At 40.4% G+C, this 26486-nt stretch overlaps 1 protein-coding gene across 2 annotated transcripts in view; it reads left to right on the top strand.

The window, feature by feature from the left end:
- LDLRAD4 (low density lipoprotein receptor class A domain containing 4) overlaps positions 1–26486 on the top strand; it is a 276972-nt gene that overhangs the window by 190994 nt on the left and 59492 nt on the right. The gene's annotated exons all lie outside the window — the stretch shown is intronic.

The following is a 26486-nucleotide window of genomic DNA, read 5'->3' as shown; positions in this document are numbered from 1 at the left end:
AGTCTGGATATGTGATTGTGCAGTTCTGGTATTGGTAGTTCATAATTTCCAGTTGGGTTTCAAGGACTGTTCTGAAAGTCCCAGACGTGATGTGTTCTTTAGGCTCATTAGTGCCAAGGAAGGGCATCACTCCATGGTACTTCTGCTGGGGATGGGGTGCTCTGTGTCTGACTGGGTGAGGTTTGGTGGTTGGGTCTCCTGCTGGCATTCAGACATTGGCAGACACAAGAGTAGGAGAGGACACAAGGCAAAGACAGCTGCATCATCAAAAGCAAATTCGGGGTCGATACATCATGCAGTGTATGGTCTGTAATGATGAGTGCATGAGACGTTGAGGGAGAGACTAATACAGATATCAGGCTTCCAGCAGGCTCCACAGTAAGTGCAGGATTTTGTGTTGGGTGGGATTTCCTTCTTCCTTTGGACCTCTTGCCAGCTTGTTAATTCCTCCTGCGGTCAGTAAGTTGAAGCTGGTTCCTGATAAGCATCAGGAGCAGTCCGAGTTGCTGAACCTCCAAAAGAGCCAGCAGCTGATAACCCCTCCTGAGCCACTGCAGAGGTAGTGCCACTGCCTTGCTGGTCTTATGTGAGACCAGACATTTCCTGTAAGTAGCGATGATGAGACAGCTCTGGACGGTTGTTGGTTGGTACCTGATGTCACAGACAGTTATCTCTTTGCCAGGAAAAGTGTTTGATGCCAGTTCAGGATGATAAGCTTCTTCATGTGCAACGTATGTAGGTACCAGCTCTCAGAAAGGCAATGGCTACTTGATGGGAACACGCTTGGTTCCTGTGCATTTGAAATTCGTGCTAAGTTACACACATTTGCAAATCTACATCAGTAAACCATATGATGTGGATGAGCTGTTTAGAAAAATATTTGTTGAGTTTCTTTGGAGTTGTTCTTAATACTTGAAACCTTAAAGATGCAAGTTCCTGTTAGTAAATCAAGGGCTGAAATTCTTCATTATAATGTTGGAAACAAATTTCTAAAAAGGGTACATTGATTAAATCACATTGGGAACATGTCAGTAACTATTGGTTAGGACCTTTCAGGCAAAGAATAGCTTTGGAAGCCAGGAAATAGTTCAGCACTTCCAGGGTACTCTTTTTCCCAGAGTAGCCGTGGAGCTTCTGTTTTTTGACAAGTAGAAATGAAACATCATATAATCTCCTGAACCATCCCATGTAACGTACTGCAGTGCGACTTTTTTTAGATGGTATCTGTTAGTAAGCAAATGAAACATTTGTTAAACTTGTTTGGCATTAAGTTGGGACATGCAAAACATTTCTTGGAGTGTTGGTTTCCTACTTTTGGTTTCCTTTGCTGTCAAAAGAAGGCGATTGAAGAACAATTCTACCGAGTTATCCTGCATGATAAATTTTGTTTGTTAAAAAAACCTCATGGCTTTCCAGCATCATGCAGACCATTTATCTTAAAAATTGGTGCTCTAAGAAAGTGTGAGGGAGTGGCAATTGCAGCATCTTATGCGCCTTTAATTCTGAGGTGTTCCCTTTGGTAAGGAGAAGCTCTGTAATGAGAATGAATGCAAATAATTGGCACATTTTATTTTCTATCATCTAAAAGAGTAGATACCAAAGTATTCCTCTGGTTACACTTCACCACTGCTTCATTATCTATGGTATTCAGCCTCAGCTTTAAATAAAGGTGGGAGCAGAGCAGCACTGAACAGTTTTTTGATCACTTTTGTGATTTCCTTCTTGACATGGCCTCTTCCTATACAAAATTCTGTGAATTCATTGTGAGTGAAGTAGTTTTACCACCTTCCACTGTCTGTAAATGTTTCTTAAGGTTCTTATGTTTTTGTAGGGATTTTTAGAGGGGAAGAGGGTGGGATAAATGGCATCCCTACAGAACAGAATTAAGGTGAGTCTATTCTGTCACCATTTCCAAAGCCTTTCTAACATAGAGATTTCATGTCAACAAAATGTGCTTCCTAAAGGTCCTTCTATTTACAATGCCTTAGAATTCTTTTCCCTTTTTTCCTTCTCCTAAACTGTGGTTACGTTCTCTCTACCATAACACTAAGTCAGATGTCTTCCTTTTGTTTGGAGAATGGTGCTACGTTAGAAATGCATCTGATGTATATATTATGAAAGCTAAACGGTTGGGAGAGGATGTATGTGTGCGTATGTCATTAAAATAATTTACAAAATGCTCTGCTTTGAAAGTCTAAACCTTATTCAAATGTAGGTTGTGCAGTCTGCTTTTGATTTCTCCAAGATCTTATCCTGTACATTTTCTACTGTACAAATAGAGACTCCCAAAAGAGGTGTAAAGTAGCTTCGTGTGTGTGTATGAATTAATTTTTCTCCATTTAAATAAGTTGTCTTTGGAAGTGCCTAGTACACTGTGTTAGATCGCTCTGAAACTAGGCATTGTTTATTCTGTATTTGAGAGGAAAACAAAGGAAGAAGTTTTATTAAAACCACATCTTCTCAGGTTTGGGTTGCTTAGCAGGTAAAACTCTTCCTGGTACTATATGAAGACCTGTTGAGGAGGAAAGGAGCACAGGAGGAAATGTCTGTGTTACCTGTCAATGGGCTGTTGAACCCTCTTTGATTTAGCAGCCAGAGCTTAATTTTGTCTGGTGCAATGCATGCTTATATCCTAATGAGTCTGTCTTTTCTGTAAGGGTATTACTGTCTGGTTTTGGAAGAAGAAGAAGGACAGAAGATATAAAAGCTTGCAGTTTCATGTTTTTAATCCTGCTTTTAATATTTTCTCAGACAGCTGCTTGCTTTGTATTGAATTTAAACAACTTGGATTTTTATTTCCTTATTAATCTTGGTATGCTTCATACAGGGTTTTTTTGCTATTGCAGTGCTACTCTGTAAGCACCCAAATTACACTGCAATGTAGTTGCAGCACCACAAAATACTGTTATTTCTGTTAATATAATTTTTGTCTATGTAGTGCATCTTTTTCCATTTGATCATCTTTCCTGTCCTCACAGCTACCTATACTGGGCTCTGCTCAGATACATCTTGGAGATTTTTTTGTAAGCCAGTTACTCTTTATGCCATTCTCACCATATCCTAAGACATGGGTATTTTCAGGCAGCTTGTTGGAGACAGAGAAAAGTTGTGGTTTAAGTTCTTCAGCTCTCTTTAGCTTACTATGTTTTGAGGAGTTTTTCTTTCTGCTGCACATTTAAGGAGACATGAGGTTTGTCTGCATTTTAAGGCTGGACAAGTAAGTAGAGAGCTGTAAACATTTTTTGGACCCTCCTTCCTGCTGAACCAAGCAGAAATTCTATGGCAATGACAACCTGACCCATTATTTTGAATAGTGATGTTAATTGTACCTCATCATCCATTTCCTAATCAGGTCATGCCTTATTTTGTTCAGTTTAAATGATCATTCAGATTTGGTTAACCCAGGAATGCAGAGCAGTGACATTATATACTTGGTTAATTTGAATATCTTAAGATTCAGCAAACCGACCTCTAAATATCAATACCAGAATGTTGGAGTGGCTGCAGCATTCTTTCAGCATTCTATAATTTTTATAGACTTGATTGCTCATATTATTGTGCTTTTTTTTTTTTTTTTTTGATATAGTTCTTCTCATTTGTTCCCAGGAGAAATTTCAAGTCAAAATAGTAGAGTGAGCAATACGTTCAAATGCTTCAAATGGTAAAGAAATAGAACCATTTCACAAAAAGTTTTCTTTTTTCTTTTTTCTTTTTTTTTTTTTGCATATCCAAAAGAAAAACATACTTGAAGTTAAATAACAACAGCTTATATTCTTCAGGAGTTTTGAAAGATTCTTTGGTTCCACCCAGTCAAAAGATCTTTTGGTAACCAGCAACCTTTCCATGATGTGGAATGGATTCCCCACTTCCTCTGTCAAACAACACATGATTTTGCATTTACATTTATTTTCTTGCAGTTAATGTAGTATTAAAGCCTTCTCCTGTATTTCAACATAGTACTTAAATACAGATTGGGTTTTAGAGGATCATTTTTTCAATGATTAGTCTGCTTGAATTCTTGCAGTGTGTCCGGTACCCTTGGCATCTCATTGCCTGTCTTGAGAGTCTCTGCCTATCAAAGAACTGGTAGTTTAATGACATGGATTGCAAAAATTTGTCTTTCTCTGAAATGTTGCCGGTTAGATCGGACCCACCAAGTCTTCAAGGGCTATAGAGAACCTCGGTGGCAACCCATCATCACCTGGCTTCTTGCCAGTCCTGTAGGACTTGATAGCTTTGCTGTTTTTCATCTCGTAAAAGGCTTTGTGCTTCACTGGTAGTAGCTGCTATGTCAGGACCATTCTGGCAGATCTGATGGCAGATTCATTATCACTGGTTGTGTATGATTTTGGGGGCAAAAAACCACTGTAAAATGCTAACTGCACGAAGAATTTCAGCAAACAATTTCTCATCTGCAAATGAAATACTTTTGTTGTCCTGGCGTGGTTTGTGCTGAGCCAATGATAATTTTTTTGCTTGCTCCTCACACTGTCTCTGTTTAGTATAAATTAGAACTTTTTGGTAAAAGGACAGATTAATACTTAACCCTTGCAGAGTGCCATGGCAGTGTACTTGGCATCTGTCTTCTTTAACATTAAATGCTCTCTGGATGTCTCAAGTATTTGCCAAGTTCCAACTCAAGTTGTGACTTAAACCTGAAGTTTAAGAAGTTTAAGTACTAATATCTTTTGGTTTCTGGTTTCATTCAGTGTGTCTGTAGCTCATTCAGTACTGCACTCACAATAACATGGTCAAGTTGATACATAGAATGGGTCTGAATAAAGATGAAGGAAAGTAGAAATTAAGTCAAAATAACACTTAATTTACAGTAAGTAGACTCCTTTTAATAGGAGCAGTTTTACTAGTCCTATTAAGCTTTTGGTTTCTCTTCTGTTTTTTGTCTATATGATTGTTTTGCTGCCTTTCGTTGTAACTGATTGGGTAGCTGAATTTTCCTTTGGAAAACAATGGAATTTTTTCACATTAAGCCAAAAGCAAGGAAAGACTGCAGAGAGTCAGGAGTCTCAGAAAACAACCTTATTTTGGTTTTGGAATAGAATATGTGGAATTACAACTGCAGGAAGAGTTTGAGAAATTTCAGAGAAATTAGAATTTTTTTCAAAACATCTTCTGTTTCTGTTCACCATCTCATCTAACTAAAATTCACTTTCATGTTTCAACTACTGTCGTATACTTTTCTCTTGCCCTGACAAATACAGTCTTGCTCATATCCATGGAAAATGCTCCTGCAAAGATTGTTGTCCCAGCTTGTCACTGAAGTTGGCGATGAATGTTGGCATGACTGGTTGATCAGAGACGGGAGCTGATATTTCAGTGAGAAATGAGATATGATAGGTAGGAAATGAATAGGTCTTGAAAGCAAAGGCACGCAATTTATGTGCTAGAGATTTTGTTATGGAGGAAGGAGAATTGGTGGAAGGATTAGAAGAAGAGTGACATGAGCAAACTTTCCTTAGCTTTGTCCTTTCGGCACCAATGTTTTTTCTTGAGAGTCCCTGTAAATATTCTCTGGGCACTCACAGTATCCTTCTCAGAAGTCTCCCTTGCTGTTGTGTCTGCAGAAACTTGGCAGTGATTAAGTTGGGTTATTGTTCTGACTTACATCACTGGATGGTTTTCTTGCACTCTTGGTCTCTTTCAGCATTCATCTTGTGCCTTCTCAGAGACTACAGGGCTCACACAGCTGGTAAAAGGAGCCCTTGCTAGCAGCCCTCTCTGCAACAAGGCTTATTCATCAGACTTTGCATACTGGCAGAACTGGCATACTTAACCCTTATCTGACAAGCATCCTCTCCAATCCTCTGCCTACATATTTGCCTAGGGATCCAGCCTTAAAATTACCTGGATAGCCTACTACATAAATCTTGCCTTAGTCCAGCAGTCCCTGTCAACCCTGTGCTTGGCAGTTTGTTGTTCTGGACCTCCCTTTTCTGATCAGTCTCTGCATCCTTTAGCCATAACCCCTGCAGTACAGCCATCTGTCTAGCTCGATGATACTTTTTTACTTGCAAATCCCTCTTCATCCCTGGTGAGTCATGTAAATCATTTAACACTGCTCGTGTACAGCTCTTTCATAAGCGTAGAAAAGATAAGAAAGAGAAAAGATGGAGATTTCAGTACACATCGGAGTCAGTGAGCCAGGAGGAGGGGGTATGCAGTGAGGCGAGGTGATAGGTTATGGAAAAGGAACACTGGAGTCCTGCACTCAGAGAAAGGTAGTCAACCTCAACTACCTGTGTGGCAGATTAAGAGGAATAAGGAATAATAGAGCCTTCTGCCCCTGCAGAGCCACTTCTGATTTGAAAGGATTTTTTTTTTTTAGCTCGCAGGCATCACTGTATAGGAATAGCTGAACTCTTTTCCGGGTTATTTCAGCAATGCGATCGCTTGTCATGTGCACTGAGCTATGTAAGGCCTGGTGGCTGTGGGGCTGACTGCTTGCAGGACATGGCTGTTAGTGCACTGACCTTCTCCGGCTCTGGTGCCTTTGGTACATAAGGCACAGATAGCTCAGCCCAGGGTTGGCCTCTGTGCCTCAACAGAGCCACCCTCTCCCTCATTTTGCACTGTAGTGTCCCAGAGGGCTTATACTGAGCAGGAGTTGATAAGCTCTGACAGCCTAGCATGGTTCCTGTGTTGTGCCCCACCTTTCCCACTGTGGGACCCTCCTTATTGGGTGCCATGGATGCAGGGTGTTGTGCTCCTGCTGAGAGCTCGTGCTGTTGCTGGAGAGGTGATGAGCACTTGCCACGCTTCAGTGTGGCTGGGTTTGGTCCTATGATGGCTCTACCGAGATGAACAATCTTTCTGGAATATCCTTGGCCCAATCAAACAGATGGATAAGAACGAAAATCCCCCCTAATTGTCCATAAGTGAACTATTACAGTTTTAGAGGAATGTTTAAGGAAAAAAAAAAAAAGTGTTACAGTTTGAGCTTCAGCTCCATTTCTCATCATGACTGGCTTAAGCCCAGAAGTCACACACTTAATATTCTTGCTGATTTTTTTTAACTGTTGCAACTCTGGACAGCGTTTTGATCTGGACAGATGTCATCATACGCTTTGTGAAATTCTTGCCCTCAGCAGCCTTCAACAGCCAATTCTACTGTCATCTGCATATTGCAGGGAAAAGTGTTTCCTTTCAACAGTATTTCTCAAGGCCTGGTAAGCCTTGTTTTACTTTAGGTTAGATTAGATCAAGTTCTGTGTCATGCTTTGTAGAGATTGCAGAGTCCTAGAATGGCATGGCTCTGTGCACCTAGAATAAAGACACATGGTTTATGGTATTTTTCATGCCTAAAATAGCGAACAAATACTAATCCTCACAACATATGGAAAGGCATCTGTTTTGAATCTGTGAAGCTGAGGAGGGGCGGGGGGAATTAGCAGAAACCTGGAAGAGAGTTCCACCTTTCAGCTTGAGTTGTTGGTCTGTTAAATGATGTGGCCAGATTTCAAATCAGAGGACGCTTTAAGACCATGTGAAACACCTGACCCAAGCTATTTCACAAAGGATTGTTTCTAATTATTAGTGAATATCTTAGATGAGCACAAGTACACAGTTGGAAATAAAATTGATTCAAAGCATTAAATCAAGAGAAAGTCTCTTACCCTGACTGCAGAAGTTAGACATTATTCACATTAATAAGCACAGGAGAAGGCACATTCTTCAGCTCTCTTAAGAGGAGAAAAGCATTGGTGTAGATGTTCCTCCTAACTTCCATGATTCTGTGGCAACTATGACGCACTCAGTTATTTTTGGTTTAAAATGTTTTAAACGGTAAGACTTGAAATGCTGTTTTTGACAGCATAATGGGGAATAAAATCTGTTGCATCAGAGAGGTCCTAGTATGGTATGCGTGGATGTTAACCTAAGCTGTATATGACATAAGCTCTTTTCTTACTAGGCAATTGAATCAATTGTCTAGGATATGCTAAAATTTCTTTGATACTTTACTGACAAAATTGAATCTTATATCGACTACAGTTACAATTATGCTGAAGAATTAATTTGATACTGTTAACTCTTACGTTATGGCAGGCCTAATTTTGTCTGTTTAGCTCAGGCTAAAAGGAGTTTCAGTTGTGTTATGAGAGCTAAAGCTACATGCTGAGTTAGGACTTGATCTGTGCTTGTTAAGCATGGCTGTGTCCTGTGGGAAGGCTAGGAAGCAGAATAGTCCTTAAATTTTCCTTTGAATAGAGCCTAATTTTCATAGATAGGATATGTTTTACCGAGCATTTTGGAGAGGTTTACACTTGAGATACCGTTTTCCTTTTTTGATACGTCTTGAATATTGAGAAAGCTTTTATCTTTTGCTTCCTGGCTGAAGTTAAGTTTAGATGATGCTGTGAATAGAGTGTGTGCCAATCCGTAATGAAATTTCCAAGTGCAGTTTATGTCAGGCACACTGCTTTGACCTTTTTGGTTTGTTTTTGTAGGAGATGTGCAACAGCAGAGTCTAATCTTCCTCTTTCTAAAGTCAGAGCTTGTTTGGTGAGGTTTTCAAAATATTCCAATCTGATAAACCTATCTGGCAAGATTTATGAACCTTTACTATTCCTTAAATTAACTTAAGACATCCCATCATCTTGATAATTATGCTTACACAATATCATGTTGGCCATTAATTTGATTTCATATCTAGCTACACACAGCCTTTGAAAAGTTTTATGCAACACATGTGTTTGTGTACCTTTATCTGTAGTATTGAGATACTTACATGAAAATTGTTTACGGCCTTATCAGTTCTTGGAAGGGCATGACATGTCTCTGTGTACTACGTGTGATGGCACTCTGTTCTGTCCTGCCTCTGACTCGTCTTCACTGTTCTGTAGCACAGCAGAGAGCTGGGACTCTTCAGGAAATATTAAGGAGGGTGGCACATTCCTCTGAGGACTGTTGTGTATATAGAGTTGTTGGTAACTGTCAGCTTCAAATAGTACATACAGTCTTTTAGTAAACAAATACTAATCAGCAACAGACTGCATATTCTGTAAAACAGGGAGTAGTATTTATTTGGCGTTTTACAAGTAAGTTTTACATAAAGGCCTTGAGTGAAAAACATTTTGATACACTCACAATCTTACCCCTGTATTGCTGTTAAATATTTACATTTCTATGCAAGTCTTCACCCTGGTAGTATATATATCAGCAGACACATATAAATACATTCCATGCAGTCATTTATCAGTCTAAACAGTGTTATTGCATGGGTGTACAATATGCATGTAACATGTCAGCCTGACTTCAGAGCTTGAGCCTGGTACCGTACGAGTTCTCCCAAATGGCAGTAGGGTCCAGTAAACCAACAATTTATCTGCTGTCTCCATAGTGGAAAGTTTTCTGTGCCTAATCAGTGACTGACTTGATCAGTTGCTACTGAAGCAAAAATGTCTTTCAAAAGGCTTGCTAAGCTGTGCTCAAACAGCAGTTGCATCCCTGCAGCCGGGGCAAACCAGCTGTCAGTTCTGCAGAAGCTGCTGCAAACCACTGCATCCTTCCCTCCAGCCCTGACCAGCCCAGGTCTCAGAGCGTGACGGGGTATGACCTGAGACAAGGATTGCCCAAAGTAAAAACACCCACCAAAGCTTTAGAAATGGTTAGCAAAACCAGTACAAGGCAGTAGTTGCCTCACAGGGGTTTTGTAGGGGCACAAGCTCTTCTTAGCTGAGCAGCTCTACTTTGCTCATTGCTAGAAAGGTTGAATTAGATTCCATTACTTGTTCCTACTCTCTTTTCCCTGCCAAAGCTGGGCCCCATGTTTCTCTCTAGCCACTTAAATGTACAGTCATTTTGATGAGGAAGACCAGGCTTGCTAACCTTCTGCTTTGTGGTCATTGTCTAGAGATGTGTTGGGCCAGGGAAACTAGCTTTTGGAAAGCTTGGTGCAGTTTTAATGGCAGCTGTGCTCCATTCCCTGAAGCTTTTTTTCTGTTTATTTGTTTCTGGTGTCTGTGGAACAGATTATAAAATGAATGGACAAAAGTGGTGCAGAGCATAGCAGGCCTGGGAGGAATCCTGGGTATGTTAAAAACAAATGGGAAATAAGACATTGACAAAAATCTAGAAAAAAATGGACTACAAGTCTCCTGTGAGTTGCCTGGTTGTCTTACCACCTCTAAATTATTTCCATGCAGCAAGTTCAGCAGGGATAGAACAGGCATTGAGAGTCGCCAAGAATTCTTTGTATGATCGTAACTATTTTTAATTTCCATCTGAGAAAAAAAATGTGCTTTTTATTGTTAATAGTATTTGGCATGATAGCAGGTTTATAGAGAGAAGGAGGACTATGAAAAGGATATACCTATCTGTGTCTAATAGAGATAAACAGATCCCCTTCCTGCAGGAAAAGCACCATTCCTATTCTTCCATGGTGATCTGCCAAATGAGCTGGATGGGAAAAACTTCCCTGCCCTGTTCTTTGCTCCTGCCTGTGGTGTGGCTTTCCACCAGCAGGCTCAGCTGCTCTTGGCTGGAATGCTCCAGTGCTTGTGGCAATGATACCCTGACAAAACACTGTTGACTTAAATCAGACCGGCATCCTCCCTGTAAAAACAAAGCTTTCAAGTGAGAAGTAAGTCTGATTGCTTTAATCTCTTCATGTCTTCCTCTCTGCCTTCCCTTTTAAATTAAAGTGCACATCTCGATCTTCTGTCTTACTTGGAAATGGAAATCTGAAGGAGTGGTGGGGGGGAGTGGAGAAATAATGATGAAGGAAGAGATAAATGTAGCAAAGGTGGAAGTGATAGTTTATTCATGGCGTTACATCTCTCTTATCTTGATCTGGCCTACTTGAAGACTGTTTTTTTTTCCCATCCAGGCTCCTTTGATGAGTGTTGATAGTTCTCTCCCACTGCTGTGGCCGCAGCCTGATCCTCTCGCCCCACTTCCCTCACAGTCAACATCCACAGGATGTATATTATAGTTTGTGTGGATGGAAGTAGAAGCAGCAAAAAATAACCTTCCCTGGCATAGTAGGCAAACCATCCATCTGTTTTCCACCAGCTCCCACATCTCCTGTTTCTGAAGTTGCTGCACCTATTTTGCAGCTGACTGCCAGGCTCCAGCTATCGTGCTGGAATCAACAACTCAGAGAGTCTCTTCCACTTTTTATTACTTTTCCTTCTGGGAATGGCTCCATAAATCCACTGCAGTTCTGGAGTTCTGCTGATTTTGATTATTAGATTATTTTGATTTAGAGAAGTATGAGATTTATTTTCTTTTGTTTTGTTGAGAGACTTTCAAAGGCAAGGCAATGCGGAGATAGCTTTCCGTTCTCGCTGCCAATTTTCTCATGCTGTTGAGGAATTCGTTTAGGTTTAGTTTTGAGGCACAGTGTGCTGGGGCTTTTTTACCTCTCTGATATGGCTTGCACCAACTGTTAAAGTCATGAGCCAGTCTGTCAAAATCATGATTAGCTTAAAGATCACAAGGTTATTTTCTTGAGGCTTTGCAGCCTACTCAGGCTTTTCAGGCTTTTCTATGTAAGCTCTGCTGGAGGCCTTCTTTAGTGGCAGCTGATTCCAAGGTAAACAGTTGTTTTCAAAAGTTAGGACTTTAAATAGAGCATCATGATACTTACAATAAAATTTCAAGGGGCAATGCTGAGTCTCTTGTTCTAGAAGCTTTACAATATTTTAAGTGCTTCTGTGAGACATTTAGAGTGGCATTCCCCCCCTCCTATTCGCCGCTTCATTTGAAGCAGTTCACATAGCTTGCAACATGGCTCTGTCAGGGTTCACAGAGACTCCAGTTTCTTTCCTGTGTGACCCAGACGTTCTGTCCCCTGAAATGTGCCAGACGGACAAGAGGTTACTTTGTGAAATAGTTCTCACTTTTCCCAGACTCTGTTGCTCAGCTTCTCAAACAAATATGTAGCTGAGGTAATGTCACTGTGGATAATAATTTGTACATCTTTTCCAAAAACTGAATGCCTAAGCTAATGAAATCAAGAAACTGCCACAAATTCCCTTTTTTCCCAATGTTTCCTCTTGTCACTGCTTTACGAGCATTAATTGGGGCTGTTTCAAAGTGTAAAACTGACTTCTTTCTTTGATTGAAGCAGAAGCAAAAAGCTTCATTGCCAGTGTACAGATAATTTGCTTGAAAGTTTTCTGACAGTAGCAAAGTACATTACTTACTTTTTTTTGCAGCTGAGCAAGGTTGTGTTTCTACTCACTTGCACTGAAATTAGTGTTAGTTACTATGCAAATGGTATTTCAAATCATGCTGCTCTGGTTTAAGGCACTTTTTATCCCTCTTATCAAACTGCAGTAAAAATCTTTTCTTTCCAGGTATCTTTTTTTCAGTTGCAGTGTAACAATTATGATTGCAAGATTCATTACTCTTTGCATGGTGTTTTCTGACTATGTTAAACATTTCCAATAGAACAAAGTATTCTGCTGTAGTTCATTACCATGTGCTTTGGGAGGCTTGGGTTGGAGTCAAAGGTAGTTGAACCTACAGAAAACTCTTAGGAAAACAGAAGAAAACATAAGAGTTGCAGTGCAGTGCCTACCAGAAGATTTTTTCGTGGATGTAGGTGGAACTGGAGATGAAGCAGGTTATTCCCAGTTTGTTGGATCTCCTATGTAGTCAACCAGAGCCTCACATGGGGAGCCACTGCTTGCACCAAATTGTATGTCTTGTTCTTGCTTGGTGGAATTTACACTTTGAGGTACTTACAGGTGTCAGCAGAGGTGAGCAGAGAGTCTTCTGTAGCCTGACAGGTGTGCGTGGGGAGGCCCAAGGTCAAATGTTTTCTTCAAAGGCAACAGAGGCATTTTCTGCACTCAGGTAAGCGCTCTCTGTTTTGGAAGGGTTCTTGTTAAGTGTTCTCTGATCAACTTTTACTTCCACCGTCCTGATTTAACTTCTGCTTAAAGGAAAAACATTTTCAAATTTTTATTTCTTTTTGGCTTTGATAGTGATTTATTGTTCTTATTGAAAACTTAGCACCTTTTACTGGAATCAGAAATAGAAACAGAAAATCTCTAGATAGTAGAGTGCTGTGCAATAGTAGAAACTGTGAAACAAGGCAAAGTAGAATAGAAAACAAGTCATAAAATGGCCAAGTAACCTGTATGCTGTACAGCTGCACAGAATTCTTCAGTCTTTGCCTCAACATGTTGAAATGAAAAAAAAAACAGCCAAAAACAAAAACAGAAGAGGAGGAACAGAGCAAGAGAAGGAAACAGATAGAAAGCGAAGTGACTTTCTCACAAACTGCCTGAACATCAGTGCCAGTCTCCCTGCCTGATCCAACTACAGACTTTAAACCTGCCCTAAGTCCTGTTCCATACCCCAGAGCTGCAATCTTAAACTGAAAAGTGTATTTGTACATAGCCAAACCCATGATTTTCCCAGAGACACTACACACTGCATAAATAGATGTCTCCTTTGTTAGTAATTTCTTATCCTTCGTGGGATAGTCCTGACTGAAGTACAGTTTTCATACCTTCCCTGTGACTCCTGCTTACCCCAGCTGGAGGTGCAGTTGAAATGACAGGCAGATGTACTCCAGCTCTTCCCTGGCATATCCTGCTTTTTTCAGAGATTTAATTTAAGGCACAGTCGTCCCTTGGGGTGAATGTGAGACATTCATCACCAGCAACAGGGAAGGCCTGGCTTTGGTTTAATTTAACCAGACACTGTGATAGACTGGTCTCTGGGCAAGGAGGCAGTGGGGCTTGTATCACCAGCTCTCTCAGCTTGCATCAAACGTCTCCTAGAGACGCCTCCTTAAGGAGTCTTCTCCCAAGCACCAGATTATGGTTTACTGAAGCTTGTCACTTGTAGTAAAGATGGTGAAGACTGTAATTGGTTTCATTTTACACAAATTCAGTGTGACTTGGATGAATTACAAATCTGGTGAAGCATCAGGTACCCCAATGCTATAAAGAGACATAATTTAATTTTTATTTCAAGTTCCATTCTTTTTAAATATTTCAGGTTGGTTTTTCTGTCTCTTTTTTATTTGTATATCTTTTAGGTTGGAAGCTGCCTCAGCACGTTATGTATGCCACTGTAGTGGCATTTCTCAGCTAAGCTCAAGGGAAGTTTTAAGAGGTTGCTGCCTCCTGAGAGCGTAACTCAGTAAGACAGTGGCTTCCTTGGCGAAGTCAGTGCAAGAGCCTTCTGGCTCTGCATCTGCCTGCCACCACTGAGGCTTTGGCAGGACGACTGTTGGCAAGGCCAAACTGCAGAGCCATTGCCGAAGATATCTGTGCGGAAAAACAACTCTACAGGGAGAAAAAGTACTGGATATTGTTACGCTGGATCAGTTCAACTGTGTGTTTTATAGGATGGTGGCACAAAGAGTTGTGGTGGCTAGCTGTGGTGTGAGTCCATGTGAGTGGGACCCTTTAGGCCTCAGCTCAGTGCCCTAGCCAGCAGTCACCACATGCCTGCTACTCAGACATCTGAGTTAGTTTAGGCACTAATGAAGGGAGTGTGTTATGGAAGTACCTTAAGCCAACCAAGACACAGTTACAGACTTCTGTGACTTCCACCAGTTGTCACGTATTCCCCAAGTTAAAAGTTTTCTCGTTAAAATACGTAAATGTTAAATTAATCAGAATGATTACTGCATTCATTTTCAGAAAGATGGTTAGCTGTTGGTATTTGTGGATTGCTGATTCATCTGGGAGATGCAATGCAGCAGGGAATGTGGATACCTCCTTTGGAAAAACAGGCATTTGAAGCCTTTCTTCTCTTCAAATATACACATAACAAAAAGACTTTCTGAAAGGTATTCAGTGGTGGTTGAAAGCAGAAGGTGTTTGTGCTGCAGGTTGTTAAATGTATTTACGTAGTTTTTTTGGAGCTCAGTGGGAACTGCACTGTGGTTATTTATTGGTCTGCTTCAATAGCTGCTGGTTGAAATTAAAGAAAATCTATTGCCACGATTTGCAAAAACATTATAGATTGCTTGTGCTACAGTGAGTTATGAGAGGTAATTTGAGTGAAGCCCAACACATATTGGTAGCTGTGGTATGTCATGAGAAAACACATAGTTTGCAATATTCAGATAATCAATATGAATGGATCTGCAGTTTCTTAAGAGATAAAAATAGTTTTGTTTGAACTGATCTCTCAGTTTCCTTTGGGATTTCTCAGACCTGGCCAAAGGGACTGAAGACTCTATTTTCATATTTGAGTCAGTGGTGGTGACTTCAGCTGGTGCCTTCCAGCCACTCTTTCCTGTCCTGAGCTATGCAAATACAGGTGTTTTCCACTATTGTGAAGTATTTCCGGGAACTTATCTGGCAGAAAAATATTTGGAAAAAAGCAAAGAGCATTAGTGCTGATCAGTCTGCCTACCCTGTAGTTTAAGTAGACACTTCCCCGGATTCCCATTTTTTTCTAGCAGCTTGCAGTTCTCAGTCAAGTCTTTCAGGTTCAAAAGGAAGAGATGAAGTTGGCAAAAAAAGATTTGTATGCAAGTCCCTCTGACTGCAGGCAGCAGGCAGTGTGGGAAGCCCTGTGAAAATAGAAAGACCTGCTCCTGAACACCTGCTTATGTTACCTTACCGCGGTAGTGAACCTTTGGTACTTTGTCCACATCTTTTCTGTTCCCTGGAAGCCTTGCTGCTGGGAGCTTTGCTCTCCTTTTTACGTTTCTTTCCTCTGAAGTGGCCGGAGAGGCCACGTCAGAAAGGACAGTCCTTGCAGTTATTGATGAGTGCAACTGTTGTGTCATCCAGGATGTTCCTACTTGGTCTGCTGACTGTAGTGACAAGGCTGTGGCACACAACATTTCAGAAAAATGAAGAATGCTGAATAAATAAAAGTACTTAACATAAAATGGAATTTATAGGTCATACAGGCAGCTAGCCAGATTATAATGTGCGTGAGAATGTGCGTGTAATTATGTTCTTTCAAAAGTAGAGCAGGGACTTTCCTTGCATCATGTTTAATTTTATTCTCCACATAAAAATATATTGTTGGAATTCACTTGGCATCTTCAGTGATATTTTAGTTTACCATTGCATGTAAGGATAAATCAACAGTTGGACAATGGAAGTCTTTTCTCTGCTATGTTTGGTACTGATCCTTGTCAGTGGGATACTGTGTTTGGTTTTAGTTCCCTCATTTTGAGAGACAAAACTGAAGTAGAGAAAATTCTGAATTATGAAAGATTTCAAGTATGTAACCATTGGGAAAAGACTGAGAAGAAGGAGACCAGAAGGGACATTAGTCTTTGATACACAAAATGTCAGTACTTAAGAGTCAGTAACCAATGGCTTGCCGTAAGTTCCAGAGGAAGCAAAGAAATCAATTTAATGTGCTACAGAGGTGATTTTGGCTAAAAGTCTGTCAGACCTTTCCATTGCTGAGATGATAAAACATTATCAGTGTCTACCTGAGGGTTACTCAATGCGGTATCCTCACAAGAGGTGAGAACAGCTTAGATAATCATCAGTGATGGGCAATGTGCATGCACTTGTTCCTACCTTAGAGTAGGAGGGTCAGACTAGTTTAATATCTAAATTCTTCAGCCCCATATTTCTGTGTTTTTATGCCTGAATAGAAAAACCCTCCAGCACCCTGTGGCTAAACCAGAGGACTTTGTTAGATCACTGTCTGCTTTCCATGTCTAATTTTATCTCTGTCTGCACTCGGTCTTGCTCTCTACCTCCGGCCACATGTTCTTGCCCACTTCCTTGTGACAGTTCTCCTACAGCTGCGTGGTGACCTAGACTGCAATGCTGACCCAACAGGAAAGCAACCCAGTAAGAGGGATTAGTTTAATGTAATTTATGCAATTTATGTAGCCATTCAGTGGATACAATGTAAACATTTATAGCGGTGATAGCTTATACTTGCATACTCTGTTGGGAATGTTGATTAATGGACAATGCAGGATACAGGATCAAGTCTTCTGAAATTTTCTTCGGGTCTAATAATGACTTGGGGAAGTCATTTCACAATTTTATCTTGTTTCCTTGTCTGCAAAATGAAAATATTTGTCTAACTTGCAAGAACTGTTGTACGGCACATTGAATTAAATTTTAAGAGTGGGTGAAAGTCTGAAAATGCTGGGTTTTTTTTAAAGGTCAAAACAGCATTTTCTGATAATTGTAGTACAAAATTAATTTGAGCTGACACAAGTTTTTATCTATATAGGCCACAATAATTTGTCTCCCATGAACGTAGGCGGTAGAGTCAAGGTATCCACTCAAAGAGGAATTTCTTAGACATTTATAATATTGAATGCAGCCTGTATGTTCTTATTTTTATTCTCACTGTATAAGGAGAGTATTAGTATCTTCCCAGTGGTTTTTGCCCTCACTCTGGAGCAGTTTGTGGTCAAAATGCATTGAGTACTATGGAAAGGGTGCAGAGATTTGAACATTTCAAAAATGCAAGCTGTAATCAGGGCACTGCGATCATGTTGTCTTTCTTCTGCGCAGAGAACTGAAGAGTTCAGAGCCCCATGAGCTGTAAACACACTGTGTCATCCCTCCTTAGGCTCTAACAACAACATGAAAGTCCTGATTGGCGGTTTTGGCACGTTTTCCTGAAACCTCCTTGGTGCTGAACCTACTAAGGCAAAGGAGTAAACAGCTTTTGATCCTGCATAACTGCAGTGGGAACAAGAATCTGGAATACAAACATGAGTTCAGGTTGGTTTTAGGAGCAACACTTGGTAGCCCATGGGGAAGAGTTGTGCTTTTTTTTCCCTTGGTGGCGATGGACTGCATGCTGGCAGGATGTGTCCTGTAAATAGGTGCGGAAAGTGTAGGCTTCCTCCTGAACTGGTATGGCCCCGTAGGGGTTTTGGTACACAGAGAAGTCAGGTTGACTCTCATGTATGAACACTTGTGTCAAATGAAGCTGTAAATACCAACTTGCTCTTAGTGGCTACCTGTCCTTCAACTATACACTTGTATGATGCTTTACGTATGGTTTGGCCAGTGAGGTGCAGATGTTCTGGATTACAGCTTGAAGCTGACGCTGCTCAAGACTTCACTGAAATGTCATTGATTCTTCCTGAAGTTAATATCCAATTTATGGTGCGTTGCCAGTGATGGATTATAGATACCAACTCTTAAAGTCTTCCTCTGTAGTCATGCACTGATTTGCATTTTCTTCAAAACCTGCCTTCCAAGGTTACTGATCATAGAAATACTTAAGAATTTTGGTCTCACTGTAAAAAAAGGTTAATTTCTAGCTCTCTCAGTTGCCAAGAAAAACCTAAACACATGATCCCTGAAGGCTTTGAAACTAGAAAAAATTAAAGAAAAATAATATAGGAATATTTAAGCTCTCCTGATGTAAGTGCTGCCACAATTTCTGAATAGTTTGAAGTGGTAACTCATGTTATGTGGATTGATTTCATATAATATTCATTTGTTAAACATCTCTCTGTGTATTTGGCTATGGTTTTATTCAGTGCCAGTTTCAAGACTTAAAATGCATGACTCCAGGCTCTGGGCATTTTTTCCATTGATGACAGTGTGTTCAAACGCAGAGAACAGTATTAACAACAAAAAGTTATTTTCCTCATGATCTTACTGATAATGCCTGTAAGTATATTGGTAACTTTTTTCCTGAATTTCCTGACTTTCAGTTTTTCTGAATAATATCTTTAAATGTAATTAATAGGCTGCTTATTTCTGCTTCACATTCTCTCCTGAAAGTTGCTAACCAGAATGAGTTGTTAGTGTAATCTCCCCAGCATCACATCTGTGCTCTGTACCAAGAAAGTCTTATGTCATAACTGTTCTTGAAATACAGTTGAACGCCATCTGGATTTTCCGGTTAGTTGTTTGCATTTATGGTGAGCACTAGGAAATCCAGCAAGAACTCTACCAGACTGTGGTGAGAGAGGGCCAGCCCCTAGATAGACCCAATGTGCAGTTTCAAGAATTTCCTATAGAATTTTGATAATAAAAGAACTGCTAAATTTGAACTAACGAGAAGTAAATGCAGCTTCAGAAGTCATTCACAAATCTAACAAAACTCAGTCAAAAACCCCTTAGTTCTGCGAAACTGTAATTCAGTGTCTTGACAGCTGCTCTTGAAGCTGCTCTTCTGATCAGGAGTCCTTTTTTAACCCTTTCTGCAAATTTTCTCCTTGGGAGAGAAGTCAGAAAGTTTTATTATGTGTAATGGCCAGTCTCTTCGCAAACGAAGAACCGGGGAAGGTCTTTCCACCTTCCAGCCTGCGCATTGGATTTTTTAGGTGAGACACAGTGTGCGCGGAACTGAGCCCACCCTTTAATCCTGAGGTTCATCTGCCGGGGCCAGGCACGCTTGGACGGTGGCAGCGAGGTCCTCAGGACGTAGATGGATTGCCTTACAGGGCTAGCGAGCTCCATCTGCCCGGGGAGGGGCCCCGACCGGGAATCGAACCCGGGTTTATTATGTGTAGTGAACCTACAAACAACAAGATGCAATACGAATTCTAAATTAGTTTAACTTGGCAGCACCTTTTTCTTAGTTATTTTGTGACTCCATTAATGTGCTGTTATTAACTCGATGGTTTTTATACAAGCCAAGTTCCCCGTTTGTTTTTTTTTTTTAAAAAAAAAAAAAAAAAAAAAAAAAAAAGGTGATTGTTCCTCTGTAGCTGTATTTCTTACCAGGCAAGTGCAAAGGTGGTGATGCAGTGATATGGCTATCCTGCTTTTAATGTTAGGTCTCTAGACAATACTTCACTACAGGGCATAGACATGCTGTTAGAGGATCATGTTTCCATGAAACAACAGAAGCTTAAGGTAGTGCATTAGGTTTGCTAAAACACGTTTGCTTCCCCATCTTAATCTTGTTTTCACTGGATACAATCAAATACTTTATAATTCATATAACAAAGTGTGTCAGCAAGTAATTGTATTTGCAAATTTCAGGACGTAATTATGTGAGCATATGCAAAATTGTGGGCAAGGAAAGGGTAACCCAGTTAAGATGAGACTGAAATTTTGACTTGTTATATATACATGCTGTTTGAAACAAAGAGGGAGAGGTAATACTTTCCCTGGAAAGAAAGAAATCAGTATTGGGTTGGCATTGCTCTTTAATGTGCTTTGCCAGTACAAAGGACTCAAGTGTTTTTTTTATTATTTTGATCTTTTTCCAATTAAAGTTTTCTTTTTGAGAAGGTGACAGAAATCATTTGAGAACAAATTGCGAAATAAGAGCTGTAATGATATTAAGGCTTTTCTTCTGCTTAGAAATTAATATTTAACAACTGAAGTGAAGAGGCTGGAAAATAAGTTAAAACCTCAAAATCAGGAAAATAACCTGACCGGTCATTAGTATTCAAGTGAATCCAAAGCATAGGACTTTTGTTTTACAGCTCTTTGGGGGAATAATGAGTTAGTTGCAGACCCTTGGCACACTCCCTCAGGAAAGTAGGTAGGTAAATTTTGGGGGATGTTCTGAAACTGCAAACAGAAGTAAAACCATCCTTAAAAAAAACAAAAAAAACCAAAAAAAACCAAAAAAACCCAAACCAACACACAAGGTATTTTTAGGGTGAAAAAGATCAATTTCCTAAACGTAAACACAGCTTTCTTCCTTTAGTCTTCTCTATCCTGAGTACAAGCCCCCTGACCAGAGCTGAGCTTCTGTTCAAGGGAGAGGGATGCTGTTCCCCCGTGGGTCTGGCACATTTTGCCTCAGAATGGGTCAGAGAAGCCATTTCAGAGGGACTGGAAGCTGCCTCCACATGCCAACTCCACACTGCTCCTAGCCCCAAGCTAGCAGCTGAGCTGAAATCTCTAACTCCAATTCCATGCTCAGTAGCACTGGTTATGCACTGGGTGGTCAGTTTGGGTCTATTTTTAGGATATGAATAAGGATTACGTGTTTCAGCTGTCTGCACCTTTTGTGCAACACCAGACTTCTTTCCCCATTTAAAGTCTGAGCTGACAGAGAAATGTGAGTGGAAAAGGTTTTTGAAATCTGTGGTTTCTTAATGTCAGAATAGTAAGGTTTGGGTTAGGTTGCAAGGCAATTTGACACAAATATCTCGCTTATTGCAGAATAAAGTCTCTGGAGTTTAATTTTATTTGCGTGCCACATTCCTTAGAGCAAATAAAAAGTGTGAATTTTGAAATGGTTTAGATGGGTTTTTCCCAAACCTCAACAAAATCTGTGATCTTATTGTTCATAACTCTGTTAAATTCCATACTTGGAGTATAGACGACGAAGATTGCCTCTGCACCTCTCAGAGCTCTGTTAAGTCTACATACATATTTTATTCTGTCAAAGATGGTTTTTTTCTCATCAGGGCTTGTCAGTGCAAGTAAACAGTTTTCACTGTTACAGCAAACTGTTTTGTGGCAGCCTCAATCTTTACCTGTTCCTCTGGTGAAATCTAGTATAGTACATTTTGACTTCTGTCTGATTCCCTGATGATATTTAGCCCTATTCTCTGCTGTGCTGCTTCCTGCTGCTTGAGCAGGAACTGTTGCCTTGAGCTTTCCATCTTCAGGAGCTGCTCCTCTGTATTCCCCTTTTGTGAATACATCCTGAGATGGGAGCCCGTTACAGAAGGAACCATATATAGAGAGGCTCTGTTTGGCCTGAAAAGGTTGCAGTCTAAAAATGAGCTTGATGATGTCTAGACAAGACTGTAAGTATTTAGTACCTTTACAGTGCTTTGCATCTTCAAAGCACTCTGCAAACATTAACTGATTAACATAACTGTGCCATCTGTTTTGATGTTTACATTTTGTGCAGGCAAAATTCCTGCTTTGCTTTATTACCTCTTGCAGGTATGTGGCTGTCATTATTGTGGCCCTTTGGAGGATGGTAAAGTCAGGTCCATGCATGTCTACGGTAACGTTTTGCCTTAAAACTCAAGCCAGTGCCACTGGGGCTCCCCTCTCTGACCTGGCTATGACGGTTGGGATTACTTCCCTCTGAAATTTCAGCCTCTAGTCGGGAGAAATTGTTGTTCCTAGTGGCTGCCGGAGGCTGCTGCCTCCATTGTTGCTTTACTGCTGAATTTAACTGTTTTCTCCCCAGCTGTGGACAGGCAGGGACACATCCAGTCATGTGGGATTCTTCTCTGCAGAATGCTCCCAGATAGGCAGCTGAAATATCATCTTGGGCAGAAAAAGTCATGGAAACCATAAAGGCAGTGAAAAGAATAGGAAACCTTTTGCTTAGCTTTTGGCTTAAGGTTGTTTTTCTCTCCAGCTCCAAGAAATGTAATGTTTTTGTTCTTTTTCCTACTTGATAGTGGAGATTTTGTGTAACTTAAGGGCTGTACTGATGAACCAGTGTTAATTTTCTATTTCAGTTTAATTTCTTACTAAAGATTTAAGTCTGTTCAAAGACTGATTTAAATCAAAACACTGTTAGCACTGGCAGCCATCAAAGCTGAAAAATCTTAAACCAAACACAAACCACACTCTTCTTTTATGTCTTTTTTTTTTTTCTTTCCAACTCCTTCCTATTTCAGTGTTTCACAGCCTGAATGGTGTTAGAGGAAGATCGCACGACCTAAAACTACCTTTATTTCCAAGTTATTGCAACTTTGTTTTGCAGAAGAGCTGTAAAAGAAACAGTGCTCTGCTGTCAGCAAGGAGAGACTGGCAGTGTTTTGATTCAGGGAAAAATTGCAAAGACACTCAGTGAGAGAAGTGAATCGTGAGAGATGCGTAGCGAGGCAGTGCGCTGGCAGACTTTTGCGTCAGTGAAGGAGTCATCCTTTAAAATCTCAGATTAAACTCAGATTAAATTGTGCCATGCCATCTTGTGGGAATCAGCCATGACCGAGAGGAGACGCGGCGGCTGCCGGGCGCCAGGGAAAGGCCTGCTGTAGTTGCACCTCATTTCTGGATTGCTGTGCGCAGAGAGGCAGACATCATGCACGGTCCTGGAAGAGGCTCTTTCACAAACTTGATGTCTGGCATAGTTCACACCATGATTTAAGTGTGACCTCAAGGCATTTGCAGGGAATATCTTTATAAAGACTGTGACGAATGTGCAAGAGACTCGCACGGACAAATTTTTAGTTAATAAATCAACAAACCTGCAAAATGAGGATATAAATGTGTTGAAAGGACAGACTTGGACAGACCTAGATGATGGATGTGGCTTTTCTTCACACTAAATATTTTTGCAGTATTTTTGTGTTTGTTTGCATACTTACTTCTGGTAAAGACATTTTGCTACGCTTGAAGGCTAGGATACGGCAGTGGGAACAAAGCTCTGACAAAATGGAATTCTCCTTTGTCAGGCTGAGGTATCAGAAAAGCTGATGTCAAATGCCACCAGGCTCTGACTGGAAGCCTTTATGGAAAGGCTGAATGTTTCGTAACAGATAGGCTGTGGAAGTGGCTTAGGAAAGGACCTTGTCTCGTGGCATCCCTAGGGTGAGGTAGGCACAATTATTCCTCTTGAACAGAGATTCTCACTTGCCAGAGCAAGGCTGGAAGGAGCCAGACACAGCCATGAGCAACTGGCTCTGGGTAGCCCTGCTTTTGCAGAGGGGGGTTGGACGAGATGACGTCCAGAAGTCTCTCCTTACCTCAACCTTTCTGTGGGTCTGTGATTCAGAGCCTTTCTCCTATTCCCTCCTAAAATTTCCTCCTGACAGTTTGGTTTCTTTCATATATGTGCTGCAGTCCCTGCAGTAGGTTACTCTGGGAAGGAAGCATATGAATACAGAGAATTGCAGATGTAATAAAGTTATGTGCAGCCAATTTCACAAGATAGAAGAGTGCCTCCTATAAACCGCTGAGCATCTCAGATGGAAGGAATTACGCTGAGAACATGAAGCACTCTGTTAGACTCAGTGGACTCTGGCTTTATATAGAGTATCTCACAGCAAGCAGAGTGAATTTTGCATCTGACTAAGTCAATGGAGAGGAATTCTACGCGTCTTCCCTATGATTGCCCGTATTAGTCCAAACATTCCCCGCCCCTCCGCCCCCTCAGCCCCTGAAAAGAATATTATAGCATTTTTATATTCTGTAAAGGAAAATGCTTCATATAATCTTTGGAGATACTTCTGTCATCTTAAATGTGTTTCTTCCAGCTTTTTACATTCTTGTGGTTCCGTATCTCATCTGCTTTTTTAGTTCTAGTCTTTCATTCACCCCTAAGTTTTGGGGGAATGAAACCACAGTAGCAATGTCTTCAGGTAGGGTGTAATGAGATCCCATGTGGGGTGGGGAACTTTACATTTTTAACCAACTTACAAGTAATTTTGTTTTATTCTGTAAAGTAATTATGATAAGCAATCAATGGCCTTATATCTCACATAAACAAAAAGGGAGGAGGTCTCTCTTACTGCAACACCATGAAGTTTCTCGAAGTCCAATATATGAAGTGAAATATTTGCATGTAGGCACAGAGGGAAGCACTGTGCAAGCATCTAATTGCAGCACTCCCTGCTGACTGTTTTTAATGTGTGTTGGTTTTATTAAGCATTCTTAATAAGATGCTAGACTTTTGCTTAGACAAAAAATATAAGAGAAACGGCAACTTCAGTTCTCAGAGTACTGGAGTGCATGTAGTTGGGAAAACCTTTCTGGATGCGGCAGATGAGGTGAATTTGTTCCATCTGTGAAAAATAATAATAAACTGGTTTTTTAGTCCTGCGTTGCCTGACTTGCCTTTTGTGTGTGTATGAGTGTAGGCGCGCGTACGTATGGCTCTGTTACATCTTGAAGTTTTGCTTTCATGTGTTATAGTATGCATTGCATATGAAGGATAACGTTTGCATGACAAATTGCAGATCCATATGGCATGGTGTTTTAACATCCTGTACTTTTAGGTATTTTCAAGGAACTCTGTCTGAGAAGGTGAAGAGGGGAATCGGCTGGTGACTTCTCACTCTAAGTGACTTCTCTTCAAAATGCTGCTGTCAAATAAAAGTGGTCATGGTTCAGTCCTAAATCAGAATGAAATATAAAAATGACATAACGTTATACATTGATATGTGGTAGCCATTAATTTGGTTCTGTCCTGCTAAAGAAATTCATAGCTTTGCAGAGAAAGAGACACCGTTTCTTCTAGTATGTAAGAATCCAGATTTACAAGTCTTTAATGATGTGCCATTTCTAGCTGGGGTTAAGATACTGCAGATCATTATTAGCCATCTCAGCAGCTCCTCTTAAACTCTTCACAGTTACAGCCTGACTCTGACCAGGTCTGTGATAACCTATGGGCTTTACTAAGGATAGTAACTAGTAATGAAATTATTTAACACTGTTTAGTGCTTAGCTCAAAGAGTTTTTAGGGATATGAATGAAGCAAGGTGTAGCACTATACAGATTTATCATCTTTCACTTTAAATTACTTTTAAAATGCATTCCTGGCTTTGTCTTCATAATTAATGTTTCCATCCCCACTTGTGGCTCAGAAACCTTTATATTTGGCTACATGATGACTTACTTGTTCTACACAAATCTCATGGTTCACTTCTCACAACAGGCTAAATATTTCGCTTAAGGTAATTACCTGACTTCAAAGGAACTTTCATAGAAAAGTAATAATATCAAGAAGAGCCTATATGCTATAAATAGGGTATAAAATTCCACATTAAAGATGTGTGTATATTACAGGAATCTTCAGAGCAGTGTGAAATATAATTAGGGCCTTCTATGGAGGCATAAAATTCTCAGTAATATGTGCTAATCTTATTTGCTTGGAATGAGGTGGGAATATACCTATCAAGACATCTTTTGAAATATTTGAATTCTTTACATCTGAGTTTCCAGTCATACTTGTCTGACTTGATCTTTTCTTCCTTGTCATTTTTCCATCCTGAAAGGTTTATTTGTGGATAAGCTTTCTCCTCTGCACAGGAAAAATCAGAAGCCTGAACTTTCAGTAGACTTTTAGAATTTTAGTGAGATGTAAAATGCTTTTTTAGAAAAGAGGAAGAAGAAGTAACATAAATAAGTTCATGTGTGATTATGTGCTCTTCACTGTGTGTGTTGATTGCCTGAGCAGTCATGTTGTAGTTGAAGGCAAGTCAGGTCCTTCAGTGTGGTGCCATTGCTGTTAAGGCCTGTTGTTTGCAGCATCTCATTCTTCCTACAAATAGAAGTCTGTTAGAAAAGAATATTTCTAATTAACATACAGCTTTTTCTGAGGAAAATGTGTTTTATTAATGTCCTCATGTCACTCACAACTAAAGTATTTGTCCAGAGTACGTCTACAGGGATAATGGTTTTAATGGAAAGTATTGATTGGGTGCATAAGGGTTAGTACAGGAATTACTGCAGGAATGGTCTGCTCTCAGTGCTGGCTGTGCAAGCAGCTCGAGAATAAGGCAAAGAATTGCTTTTGTCCAGAACAGGAAAATTTCTGGTCTTTGGTCTCTGGAATTTAAAGCAGCGCTTTTGCTTGGAAGGTATTGTTACAATTAACATTGTACAGACAGACAAACTCAGAGAAGGGCCAGTGACTGATCCAGCAAGTTACTGATGTAGGGAGGAAGGGACTGAGCTGTCCCGTCCCTGCAGTTGCCTGCGGGACCGATGGCTGCCCTG

This window comes from Empidonax traillii, unplaced genomic scaffold, assembly GCF_003031625.1.
Source record: "Empidonax traillii isolate 1590-97213 ecotype Southwest subspecies unplaced genomic scaffold, ASM303162v1 scaffold165:size1224784, whole genome shotgun sequence".
Taxonomy (NCBI): Eukaryota; Metazoa; Chordata; class Aves; order Passeriformes; family Tyrannidae; genus Empidonax; species Empidonax traillii.
The sequence above is the reverse complement of the archived record's forward strand: the minus strand, read 5'-3'. Positions and strand labels throughout refer to the sequence as shown.